This window comes from Vigna unguiculata, chromosome 9 (genome assembly GCF_037176805.1).
Source record: "Vigna unguiculata cultivar grain cowpea cultivar isolate G323 ecotype 2 chromosome 9, ASM3717680v1, whole genome shotgun sequence".
Lineage (NCBI taxonomy): Eukaryota > Viridiplantae > Streptophyta > Magnoliopsida > Fabales > Fabaceae > Vigna > Vigna unguiculata.
The window spans coordinates 27948296-27962712 of record NC_140800.1 but is presented as its reverse complement, the minus strand read 5'-3'; the positions used below and the strand labels follow the sequence as shown (position 1 = coordinate 27962712).

At 33.5% G+C, this 14417-nt stretch overlaps 1 non-coding gene across 1 annotated transcript; it reads right to left on the bottom strand.

Annotated features, from left to right (window-relative positions):
- Positions 1-14055: 14055 nt before the first annotated feature.
- On the bottom strand, positions 14056-14162 carry LOC146883849 (small nucleolar RNA R71). Its single transcript, XR_014984745.1, has one exon. It is a non-coding gene; the product is annotated as a small nucleolar RNA R71 (small nucleolar RNA).
- Positions 14163-14417: the final 255 nt, after the last annotated feature.

Here is a 14417-nt window from a genome sequence, read left to right as displayed (position 1 = left end):
GTAGGAAGTGTATAACTCCCCTATGTTGGTATCAGGATGGGGAAGCCGTGCTTGTCGGACCAGAGTTGTTAGAGCAGACTATTGAGAAGGTAAGGATGGTGAGGGACAAAATGCAAGCTTCTCAGATTAGGCAGAAGGCCTATGTGGACTGCAAGAGAAGACCCTTGAAGTTCGTCGTAGGAGATCATGTGTTCTTGAGGGTGACCCGAACCACTGATGTGGGAAGGGCTCTCCGCTCAAGGAAGCTCTCTCCTAAGTTCCTTGGCCCCTATTAGATCACGAGGAGGATTAGGCTGGTGGCTTATGAGATAGCTTTATCCCCTCAGATGGCAAATCTTCATCTGGTGTTCCATGTGTCGCAGCTGAGGAGTATGTGCTTGATCCGGCTCATGTGTTGGAAGCTAAGGATATATAGATCAGAGAGGACCTCACTGTGGAAGTGCCACCCATTGCTCTTGCGGATAACAAAGTTGAGGAACGCAAAGGAAAAATAGTCAACCTTGTCAAAGTCATCTGGGATCGGAGGACTGGTGACTCTACTTAAAAGTTAGACGAGGACATAAGAAAATTACATTCGTATCTGTTTATTTGGTGAGTCTTTATTTTCGAGGTCAAAAATTTTGTTGTTGGGGAGAATGTAAAGCCCATTTTTCATTCTCCCTTTTTATTTAAAGGATGCCCCAAACTATTAGGCCTAAGGGCTGGCCCGAAGGGAAAATAGACCTAAGTCTGCCTTAACATACTCTTCACTCTTCACTTTCAGAAACAACTGCCTTACTCTCCTCTCCTTACCAAAGCAGTGCTCTGCTAGGTTTGATCTCCAGCCTCCGTCGAGTTCGCTCAGCTCTTTTTGCTCAACGTAAGTTACCCTTCATCTCAGATCATCCCTTCCTTGGCATGATTTTTGTGTTTTCCTAACTAAGGTGCTGTAGTGAGCTCATCTTAAGTTCTGTTCCGCTATTTTTCCAGCTCCTAAGTCTCTTCTCGGAGCTACTGTGCTTTATGTTTGCTTGCCAAAGTCCCGTATTAACCCCTTTCCAAGTAAGGAAAGCTAAAACCCTCTTGTTTGGTGTGAGTGTTGTTGTCTTGCTTTTGTTTCGTGATTATTGAGCTTGTATGCTACTGTGGATGTATGGGATGGTTGGCAATATTGTTTGGGTGTGAAAATATGTCTGTGGTAGGGAGAAACAGTGGCAAGGTCTGATACACTCGCCCAAGCGAGCCTGTCTCGCCTAGGCGAGACTTGCAGAAATAGGTCAGGGCTGCACTCAAACTCTGGCTCAGGCAAATGCTCTAGTTTTGAGTGAGGCACTGTCTTGCTCAGGCGAGAGACACTCGCCTAAGCGATAACGTGTGAGAGCCTTGAAATGTTTCTCCTGTTTTAGCCTAGGCGAGGAACCTCACCTTTGGGCGAGGGGTTGTCTCGCTCCAGCAAGGAGGGCTCGCCTAAGCGAGCCTGCGAAGGTTTCCCAGCGCCCTTGTCGCAATCTCGCCTAAGCAAGAGTTTACCGCCTAAGCGAAGGCACTCCTCTCGCCTGAGCGAGGGCTCCTAGCTTGATCGAAATCTGCTGCAGGTTACGCTGTTTTCTGCACGTGGTTAATTGGATTGTTTGATTTATGATATATTCTATATACTGCATGAGGTATGTGAAATGAAATGCATGGTATGATCTGTGGTTATAAATTGGATGGATGTGATTATGTGATCATGGCATGTGAAACAAATAAGATGGTTGGTAATTAAAGTGGCATGGTATTGGCATGAAATGAAATTCCACATTATGGTTTGAGAATAATGGGTTGGTATGGATTCACTGGGAACAGGAAAGAGGTGGATTATGAAGAGCTGGTATGTGATATATATATATATATATATATATATATATATATATATATATATATATATATATATATATATATATGCATGGTAAATCTTTCTTGATTGATTGAGTATGATTGGTCTGTATCAGTGTGAATTCCTTGAAGTCTCTAGGTGAGATTTCAGTGGTCGGGACGTAATTCCATGACCCCTGTTAGTGGGAATTCATGGTGGTGCCCCATCTATATAATTGAGTAAGGATTCAAGGTAAGGTTGCATCCTGACACTCTAAGGAGTCAGTTAGTCTCACTTAGAGCGGACTGACTTTTGTGGTGAGAGTAGTAGGAGGCCTGAAACTCATTAAGGGCTAACCTTGTGTGTGGGGGATTAGAAATATTGTAACACTTGTAACACGTAGCTCGGGGGTGAGCAGAGATATCCCCCACAAGTGCAAGCATCCGCTGAGTCTGACCTAATTATACATATCCGGATGAGTCGAGTCGAGTCTTAGTGTATTGATTTTAAAGTCATAACATGCTGGGATGGTGTGTGTATATTTGACTGTGAAAGTATATATGATTGCATGATAAAATCTTTTTGGCTCTAGCTTACCCTTTTGTTTGTTGTATGTTTTATGGTGTAGATCTCTCCCTTTACGATGATCATCAATTTATTGATGTGAGCAGATGTGAGGAATACTCGTGGTCAAAAGGGCGATGGTGGCTCCGCTGCATAGCCGTCTGGGCTGGTTCCCGCTTTTTGGGCTTTTCTGTTAGGGCTATGGCCCATGTATTGTCTGGCCATTGGGCTTTATTTTAGAATACTATCGCACTTTATTATGTTTTGTTATTGGTACTGTGATGTGCCCAGTTTCCCCCTTGTTTTCTTTTGAACGACTGTAGGGAGTAATGTTTACACTCCTGAACCACGCTATTATATTATTTTTTGTGACGCCTCTTTTAATTATGTTTATTGATTAAATGGGACATTACACAGAAAATGCTTTTGAAATGCCTAATAAGCTTTAATTATAGGAAAAACAAAATCTTTGAAAGCGATGGCATTTTTTAATTTATTTGTACAATTATAGGTTTCAGTTATACGAAAAACTAAAGTCTATTCTTCTGTCTAAGGTTAAATTTTCAATAACTCAAATTGTTCATTGTGTAGATTCTCAATGACGCATTTCCATTAGAGCAAGAAGTCTTAAAGGAAGTTTGTGAGCGGTAAGCTTTGTTTTTTTTTAATGTTTATAGAAGATAATGTTAATTATTTTATGAGTTTTCATAAAAATATTATATGTATATTATTTGATGAGGTTGGAATGTATAGTCATTATTAGATGTATAGTTATTATTTGATGAAATTAGGATGTATATTCATTATTAGATATATAGTCATTTTATGAGGTTAGGCTTTTTATTATATTTGATGTAAATATTAGACATTGAATGAAAATATATGTCAATCGGATGTTTTGGATTGATAAATATAACTTGTCTAGCATATATGGAATATATATATATATATATATATATATATATATATATATATATATATATATATATATATATATATATATATATATATATGCATGTTTTGTATGTGGTATGAGCATAAAAAAAATTGCTATTTAGAAGAAAAAAAACACACCACATTTCTATAGTAGGGGCAAAAAAATATGTAAGTTTGATTTGTTTTGGTTCGGTTATCAGTGACCCGTCAAAAACGGGTTGAACTAGGCTAACCTATCAAACAGAAATAGACCAATAATGGTAATCCACCCCGTATAGGACAGGCTAATTGGTCGGATCTGGCTGGGTTGGCTTGATACCTTATTTTATTTCTTTTTAGTTTTTCAAATTTGTTTTCAAATTTTTTATTTTAAAATTTTTTTACATATACATATAAATTAACATTAAAAGCATATTTAATCATATAAACTATTTTTTAAACTTTTAATTGATTATTTAATGTTTTAAGTAGATAAATTAAAATAATTATTACATTTACATGTTATATTACTCTATTATAACCTATGATGCACCGATACTTCAACTTGGGTCACGTATCCGTATCCGACACGTATCGTGTCTAATACTTTAGGATACTTTAACTATACTTTAACTATACTTATCAATGAAGTATCTAATTTATAAAGTAGTAGTACACTATAATAAAATCTTTGAATAGTGACCAATTTTAGTGACAACAAATAATTAGTCACTATATAGTGACCAAATTTACAACTAAAATAGTTCCAAAAAATTATAATCGGTCTCTAAATTGATAATTAAAATAGTTTCAATGATGAATTGATTTTTAAATTGGTCACTAATATTAGCTACAAGGTTTTGACTACCAAAATAATTGGTCTCTAATTAGAAAATTTGGATTCACACATTAACAATCATATATTTATTATGTTTGTAAGAATTATTGTACATTTTTCATTATTCATATATCACGTATCTATCACGTATCGTATCCTATTATTTTAAAAATAAACGTATCGACATATCAGATACCTGTCGTATTTGATACACGTATCGTAGTTGTGCATCATAGATTATAACTAATAATTGGAACTTAATTGGTAAGTGTTAATAATTTAAATTATAATACTATTATATATTTATACCTTTTAAAAAAATATAATATAAAGAAATTAATGTTTTTAAATTATTTTTATTTTAATTAAATTTAAAAAAAATTGGCTAACAAGTCGAGACAGGTTGGCCCGTAAATTGACGGACTAGATGGGTCAGGTCAAAACGGGCTAACAGGTTGGAATCTTCAATCGACTCGTTCCTTTTATCATGGGCTAACGGACTAACTCGTCGGGCCCAATCCGTTTTACCACCCCTATTCTATAGTGGTTAAGGTCAAAATTGCTACAGATTATGCCACATTCTATACTGTTCTGGCCTTAACTAGTATAGAATGTGGTGTTTTTTTTTTTTTAAATATGCAACACTTTCTATACCCATCGGCACTATAACCAATATAAAAATATACTTTTATATGCATAATTTTACCTTTCCAACTAGACCTTTTATCTTTTTATTTCAGAACTTATATAGAAAATGGTCTTTCTATATCCTCTATTTTTATACCGATTTTTGTTTGTTTGTATACCAATTCCACAACTGGTATAGAAAACTGTTTTAACCTGTATAAAAAAAAGTTTATGCACTAATAACATGACTATAGGATACGATTATACATCTTTTTTTTCTTAAAATATTTGTTGGTTTTGGTTTTTATCTACATAACTAAACCTGGACAGAAGCAGATCCAGAAAACATCCAAATATACGATCATAAACCAAAAATAGAACAAATAACAATTTTATATTAGACAAAAGTATTTACATATTAAAAGTACAAGTAGACTAGCTAGTTAAACTAATATACATTTTTACTATATATTTGACACGAACATTTGAGGATTGTTGATATATTCGACAGAAAACAATAATTTTAATTAGTACATAAAAATATGAAATTTTTAATATGAAATTTTAAATTACATTGAATAAAGTAAATTATTACCTATTCGGTAATTTTGGATAGTTACCTTAGAAAAGTACTTTTAAAAATTTTGAATTTATCTTTTAGAGATATAAATTAAACTTATATAATATTTAATTTTTTTCCATGCAAGCTCTAAATATAATTTGCATGCATTCTACTTAACAATATCTTTCTTTATTGTTGACCATGAATGAACTTGACTTCCAAATTCACGTTTTCGACATAATCATGTGGCACACCTCCTCTCACCACGTGATTATGGGCGTTTGACATAACTGAAAGGGAGTTTTGTTTTGTTTTGGACCAACGTTGAAGACACGGTTTCATGGTGCCCCATTATTCACATTAATTAATTAAAAAAATTATAATAGAAGAGTTTCACTTGGAACATATTTAAAAATTATTGATGCATGGGGTGTTTTTCAGTTCAAAATTAACTTTCTAAAGCAACAAACTACTACTTCGCACATACGGCTAATCTCATTATTTCTTTACTTTGTCATCATTTGTTATATGAATTGAGTGCATATATAATTAATAAGTTTGTGTAGTTAACACTATGTTTGACCATTTGATTAAATGATTAATAGTGTATGTTACACCTTTGAGTACGATACTTGGAGCCAATTAATCATGATACACCTAATAATAGGTTATAATTATACATACATGCATGAAGAGGGAATTTAAAATCTTCACGGATTATTTTTTAATTAATTTTATGAAAGTTTCTTTTATCTTTTGGTATATATATAGTCCAAAATTTAGGGGAAGGCAAGATGTCAAGAGAGAAAATATTTTAACTTAAATATATTGTTTATTAAAGTACTTATATTATACCTTATCCTAAAAAATGAGGGAGAGTTTGAATATGCAATTTTCCATATGCTAGACTCTATTATACTCCATGGAATCATACTTTTATGATTATCTACTTTGAAAACATATTTTCATAATGGAATGGAGCATAATAGAGTGTTGGTTGTTAATTGGTTTTGATTAAACGCTAAAATTTTGATGTGATAGAGGTTTATGGCACTTTGGTTGTGGCCGACATGCATGGTAGCACTGTTGTTCTATTGGGGTTGTCTTATTTGACAGTGTTCCTATTTTTGGTCAAAGATGCATGTTATGTATATAATATGTATATTTATCTGAGTTACACAATTATTTGCATTGAATGTGCATAGAATTATTGGCTATGAAAACTAAAAATGTCAAAGGTATGTGAGTCACGTGCCACTGCTCATGCCCATTTCCCTTTCCTTTCTCATTCATGAATATCTTCAGAAGGCACACGATTTTGCCATATGTGTAGAATATGCAATTATATTTGCTTTGCATATAAGATCAAGAGAAACATTATTGGGAAACAAAACAATAACTGAAAATATCAAAGTATGTCGTGAAATAATTCTTCAAAACTTGCAAGAATACGAGGAGCAACAACAATAGGAAAAAAAATAGTGAATAATAATTACAAAAGAAAACACTATTATTTTTATTATGGAAAAATCTCTTAACGTGCGAAGTAAAAATTCAAGGACGCACCAATTAGTAAATCAAACTCCAAATATATGTACAAGAGAGTCAAGTAAAAAACACAAACAAATGCCTATAACCAACTAATACATGAAAACAATAATGTCGTCAAATATAAAAAAACAAAGAAAGAGAAACATAAAATAGAGCAACAGTGCAATATTGATTTCTTTAACCACATACTTCCAATTGACAATCTCAACAATCGAAATGAAGAACCCTATGTTGCGAACCTTTTGTCAAAGTTTCAACCAGATCTAATGGTTAACAAAGTGAGAATCATAATTTTATTGAGATGACTCAATGAATATGCCAAAAAATTTTCACTCTTCCAAAGGCTGCGTAAATAATCCCCTCTTTGAACATAAAAGACTCCTCTCTATTTAGGTTAAATAGTGAGAAAAAATGAGCTTGATTAGGTTGGACTTTTTAAACATATAGTTGGGAGTCTAACCCAACACATCGCTCCCTCACAACTATGTAGAGGTGACAACCAATCCGATGATCTTAAGACTTAACACATTTTTATGGATGACATTTTTCATCATATATGAGAAAATCTCAATGAAATCAATGCTTTTTATCTGTCTAAAGCCTTTCACCACTAATCTGACCTTGTACCTCGGGATGTAGAATAAGCCTCTTGCTTCACCCTGAAAATCCACATATTCTCTAAAGCATAGGTGTGATTATCATGCAAAGATTTAATCTCATATTTTATTGCATCCAACCACTTTTGTTTTTCTTCATTGTCCAAAGCTTTTTCAGAACACTCAGGTTCTCTCCCATCCGTCAAGGTTACATACTAATCTCGAGGATACTTGAAAGATGGTTTTATCAACTTGTTGGACCTCCTCGTTGGGGCTTGTGGTAATTCAGGTAAATCCCCAAGATCATCATCATGTAGCATATCATGTTCCTCTTGAGCATCATCAGTCAGAACCTCTACTTCATCTCTAACCTATTGATCATCAACATCACATGTTGCTTGTCATCTTAAGCATCAGTTTCAACATTATCCAGATTGTGAACATACAACCACATTGGATTACTACCAATAAGGTTACTATCTTTCATGGGTGTATTTTTCTCCATCTTGTTAGCGTCTTGAATGATTTGGTGCATAGACCCATAACTTCTTCAAACAATCATCAATAAAAGTAACAAAGTAAAGTGCACCACTAAAATACTTCACTTTTAATGGGCCACAAACATCATAATGCACCAATTCAAGCAACTCTGACTTCCCTAAGGGAGGATAATTCTTAAAGGATACTCTGGTTTATTTACCACTCATGTAATGGGAACATTTCTCCAACTTAACACTCTTCAATCCCAAAAGTACTTCATTTTTGGCTAAGCAATTAAGCTCTTTCTCACTTATATGACCAAGCCTTTTGCGCCATAAAGATGTCTCCATATACTTAGCATTCACATTGTATTTAGCAACCAAAGCTTTTGTCCAATAGAATTTAGACTTTTCTCCCCTTTGACCATAACCAAGTTACCTTTAGTGGGCTTCGACTTACCAGAATCAAAGTGATTGTCATAATCACTATCATAAAACAAATGCATTGAGATCAGATTAAAGCAGACATTTGGAGCATGTTTCACTCCTCTAAGTAATAACTACCCTCCCATGTTGCTTTGCAAGCATACATCACTAACAACTTTTAACACACCATCATTACCCATATTCAACACTCCAAAATTACAAGAAATATAAGATGTGAAGAACCCATTCCTTGGAGTAATGTGCAGTTTAGCACCACTATCAATAAACCACATACTCTCATTAGATACAAGATTAACAGACTCATAATCATGAAGAAGAACAAGATCACCACCTATAGTAGTAGTAATGATGTATGTCATTCTACTATTTATTTCTTAGTCTAAGAACATTTTCTAAGCTAATTATTATCTTTATAAATCATCCATTTAGAATCTTTTAATAAAAACATAGCATAATTCAATTTTACTGAATTTGTTGCATTTTGCATAATTTTGGCATTATATATATATATATATATATATATATATATATATATATATATATATATATATATATATATGAGAAAGGTATTATGAGATTATTTAAATGAGCCAAAATGATGGAAATTAAGGTCCAATCTTATGCAACCTATTGGAAATATGGATGACCAATGATTCAAGGAGCCAACCGATGAAGATTGTGAATTAATCAAATTAATTACTATAAGCCAATTTAGCTTAATTAAAGGCCAACATATTTTTTCAAGAATTAAATGCAATATATCCTGTGGATCATTCAAATTAGGAAAAAGCTAAATGACTCCAATCAATTTTATTTTCAAAGATTTGATTTTAAGAATTAAATACAATATATTTCGTGGCTCATTCAAATTAGGAAAAAAATTGAGTTGTTCCAATCACTTTTATTTCATTGTAATTAATTCTAATATTTTTTTAGTAGTAATGCTCTTGGTTAGTCCTCAATAAATACATACTAGGACAAAAAGCACAAGACACCCTGGGTTATAGCAAAAATCCTCCCTTCTTTCTCCCTTATTTTCTTAGAATTTTGAGTTGTATTGTTACTTTGAGTCAAATAATAAGGAGCTTATGCAACTTTTCAATTAGTTCTCTTATTAAAATATTTTACATTTTCTATTTAATCTTCTAGCTTTATATGATCCAAATTGTTTTATTTGTTCATGTTCTCGCTCTAATCTCTTTTAGCTACATGTTTAGTCATTTTATTTAAATCCAGTACTTGACTTTATTTTTATTTTTATTTTTTTTTCTATTTTACCTTTTATTTCACAATTGCATCCATAATTTTATTTATATTCACTCCCAATTTTCCAAATTCACTTAGATACACATCACTCACCACCACACTTAGTTTAATTCATAATAAAATTTGGAATCTAATTTATTTTTAGCCTATTCAATTCCTCCAATCTAATTTGTTTTAATTAAATTGCATCTATATTTTTAGTTTCTTATTATTTTTTAACTCCGCATGCATTAAGTTTTATTTTTTATTTGGTTCCAATCAAATTAAGGTTATATCTATTTCAGCACTTTAATTTAATTGATACTAAATTTATGTTTAATTTTTTCATTATTTTTTTGTTTAAATTCAATTGAACATTTTAAAAATTAGTTTATTCATTCACTTTTGTTATTGTAAGACCCCGTTTTCTATGTTAAAGAGTTGAGTCAACTTTGGTAAAAAGGCCCAAGGGCAACCCATCTTGTTTTCCATGATCCCTTTAGCTACCCACATACTTCCCATTCTGTCTCACCCCCCAAAACAATTCCCTCACCTTCTCCCTTTTCTAAATCAGGAGCTCTGCTAGGGCATTGCGAAGCTCCACTTCGAGCTAGTCGAAAGCTCCCTCCACGTAAGTTGAACACTCAAACTTGGTGTTTTCTTGTCCTTTTCAGTTTGGTTGCCAGTTTGGTTGCGTTGGTTCTGTATAAGGTTCATCCTTATAATCCTATTGTTGTTCTTATATGCATCTTTCAACACATTAGTTTGTTCTTAGAGTTGTTGTGTTGTTCTCGTTATAACTTTCCTTCCGTAGTTTGCTTTCAGTTTTAAGGTAAGGGAAACAAGGGTTTTGCATGTTTTTAAAATATTTTGCTTGTTTTGGTTTTATTTTCGTATTGAAGTGCTTGGGTGATGATTGTAATGGTGTGATTATATGATGTATGTATTTTCTGGATGGGTTTTGATATTACATGCACGAGCATGAGAGAAACTGCTATTCTTGCCCATGCGAGAATCCTCTAGCCTAAGCGAGAATAGCAGACAATTCTCCTTTGCCTTTACGTGAGTTATCGCTCAGAAAAAAAATAGCACATCAATATGTGATACTGATATGCTTGGTATGAAATGAATTATGAATTGGCGGGTTGATTGAGTATTGGCATGAGATTATGATGTTTTGAGATAACATGTGGATTTAGATTGAGAAACATGGATATGGTATGAGTTAGACGTAATTCCATGAGATTCTTGGCGAGATTTCATGGTGGTGTTGTAGTGTATATAATAAGATAAGGATTCAAGCAAGGTTACATCCTGAAACTCTAAAGAATCAGTTAGACTCACATAGAGCAGATTGATTCAAGTGGTGAGAGTAGTAGGAGGTCCTAATCTTTGACAGGATAATGGCCCTATATGATCATGGACTAACCTTGTGCGTAGTAGGGTGAAACCCATTGGCATTAGCTTTGTAGAGTAGTAGAGGCCACCACTAGTGCAAGCATCTAATGAATCCGATCCTATTATATTTATCCGAATAATTGAGTTTCAGTGTCTTGCATTGTTTGACTTTACATGCCTTGTGTTCTTACTGATTTATTTATTTATAACCTGCTTAAGAAATGGCCTACTCCTTTGTATGATACAAATATCTTTTTATCTTTAGCTTACCATTTCTCTCTATGTTTCTATTTTGTTTGATTTTCTTTTTGCAATGATCATTGAACCCTTGGTGTGAGCAGATGAGGAGACTATCAGTGATCGTGATGTTGGTAGTGTTTAGTTAGGCTTCCTGGATCCTTTATTGCTCTGAGCCTTTTTTCCTTGTGAACTGTTATTTTAATTTCATTGCTCTATGAGCAACCTTTTGTTAACTATTTCATGTTTAGTCTATGTTCAAGGCATTGTGTTGTGCCTTTGGGTATTCCTTTCAGTATATTATGGGTAACTGTAATGGTTGATCCTTATATACTTTCTGTTAGTGTTCTATTTTATACTATAAACATGCGACGTTCTATTTATTAGAATTATTATTCTAAACTGGGACATTACAGTTATTTCATTCAATTTCTTGAAATTGTTCCAATTTGATGTCTTCTTATTTTAATTTGTTTAAACCATTCATTTTCTTTCTCTTTATTAAAAAAATCTGGTTGTTTAAAAATTTTCATTGTTTTGTTTCAATTTATTTTTATCACACTTTTATTTTATAAATATTAATCAATTGTCAAACAAATTCCCATTTCTTTACCTTTTTTTTAAAGAGAATGATATTTATTAATGAGTACATTCCTACAATTGCGTCATTATGAGATTCGACATATGTTAGCTATACTTGATAAGTGCCAAAAATGAGTAATTTTCATATGAAATGTTGGCAACTTCTGTTTGTAATTTGTCTTTATATCATGATTGATTCTCCCTAAATTTAGAAAAGAATGAGCTTCCAAGTTTTTGTTGAAAAGAAGTCACTTGATCCCTATTTTGTGTAAATTTCAGGTACAATAGAGTAGAGAGAGGAAAGAACTTAAGAGGAGCAAAGGAGAAAGGAAGAAACAAAGAAAATAGGGAAGAAATGTTGTCAAGGTCGCTCAAACCAAAACAAGCTCGCTCAAGCTAAAGCCATTGCCGCCAATCTCACCTAAGCGAAGAAGGACCTCGCCTAAGCGAGAGCTTGTGTAGTGGAGACCATCTCTTACCTCCATTCTCGCCCAAGCGAGATCTGATGCTGCCAATCTCGCCTAAGCGAGACCCTTTCTTCAGCTCGAAGTACTCTTGCTCGCCTAAGTGAGATCTTTGCTTCAGCACTTCTCGCCCAAGCGAGAGCCTTTCTTTAGCTTGAAGTATTCTGTCTCGCTCAAGCGAGACTCAAGTAGCTTGAGCGAGACCTTCGTGGAGTATAAATACTCCGTGAATCAAAAAGTGAAAATTAGCTGGGATTTTGGAGAAGAATACAGACTTGTTGCAGAGCTGCAACCACGATCAAACATCGTTCATATTTTCTTCTTCTTCTTCTTAGGATTTGATAGCTACCATGAGTGACTAATCTTTTCCTTTGGGATTGAATGTAATCTACTCAAACTTGGATGTAATCTGGTGATATTTATATATAACATTTCTGTTTTACTCAATATTGGTATTATATTCTGTTCATAATGCTTGATTCTATCTGATCAATAGATGTTTTGATATTGATTTTTAGATCTGACTGGAAAGTATTTCTGAAAATCTGATTTGAACAATAATACTTGATATATTTTGATGCTAGGAATAGATCTCAATATATCAATTGCTTTTAACACTTGACCGTAATGCTTGATAGTTTGCTGAATATGTGAGGAATCAATATTCAAGGAACTAATCTTATGAATTTTATACGCGAGAAATCGGTATAAATGATTTTTTAGTGTGCATCAATATTGGTATTTTCAGATGTTATGTATTATATTCATCCAGATTACAGATAAGGGAGATAGATGAAATTCAATCTCAGTTTTTCTTATTAGTCTTTTATCTAATTTTCTGCTTTTACTGTATTCTGTTTATACAAATTAGTTTAACTACCAATGATCTATCAAATTAAAATTTCTGTATATATATGTTGATCGAGATAAATTATTTATTTTAACTGAATCCGTTCCTCGTGGGTTCGACACTCCTACTTTAAATCATTATACTAAAGTTGACTTTTGGTACGCTTGCCAAGGGACCAACAAGTATTTTTGGAGTCGTTGCTGGGGAACGGTGTTCTTTTGAACTTTTTAGTTATCTCATCCAGCTTTGGGTATATTTTTCTTAATTAGATAGTTTATTCAATTTTCCCTTTGTATTAATCCTTGCTTGAGTTGTTTTGATTTATGCTCTTAAGAAGTCATGTTTCTGAAGATCGATTAGCATTTGACCCGGAGATAGAAAAGACGGCTAGAAAGAACAGAGGCAAAAACAAAAAGAAGCAAGGAAAGACAAGGGAAGAATCTTCCAGTACTTCCATCACACCTCAATCAGAAAACATGGAGAATCAAAGACCAGCTCCAACCAGAAAGACACTTGGAGACTATGTTATGCAACAAGGGCCACGATATTTTTCTAGCATAGCAATACCACCCACCACCAAAACTTTGGAGATGAAACCAGCTTTCCTTAGCTTAATCAGTTCTCATCAATTCACTGGAATGGATAATGAAGATCCATATACTCATCTCTCTACATTCTATGAATTGATAGGAACCATGGGCTTTCAAGAAGGAGATCTTGAGCCTGTATACATGCATTTGTTTCCTTTTTCTTTGGTAGGTAAAGTAAAGGAATGACTTAAGTCACATCCAAACCAGAGTTTGAACAACTGGAAGGATGTTGAGGAGAAATTATTGAACAGATTCTTTCCACCATCTCGCTACATCAAAGCCAAAGCTGATATTTCAACATTTAGGCAAGGACCAGATGAGCTATTTTGTGAAGCTTGGGAGCGGTTCAATTCGTTATTGAGGAAATGCCCAAATCACGGAGTTGAAGATATTGCTCAGCTGAACATATTCTGTAATGGTCTGAGGCCTGATACCAAGATGATATTAGATGCAGCAGGTGGAACATTGATGAATGTAGATGCGGAGCAAGCAACAAGAATTATTGAGGCATTAACATCCACAGATAATCAAACTCAGCATAATAGGCAAACTATTCAGAGGAAAGGAATGTTTGATCTTAGTACTACAAATGTAATCTTAGCTTAGAATAAAATTCTGACTCAACAGATTGAAGCACT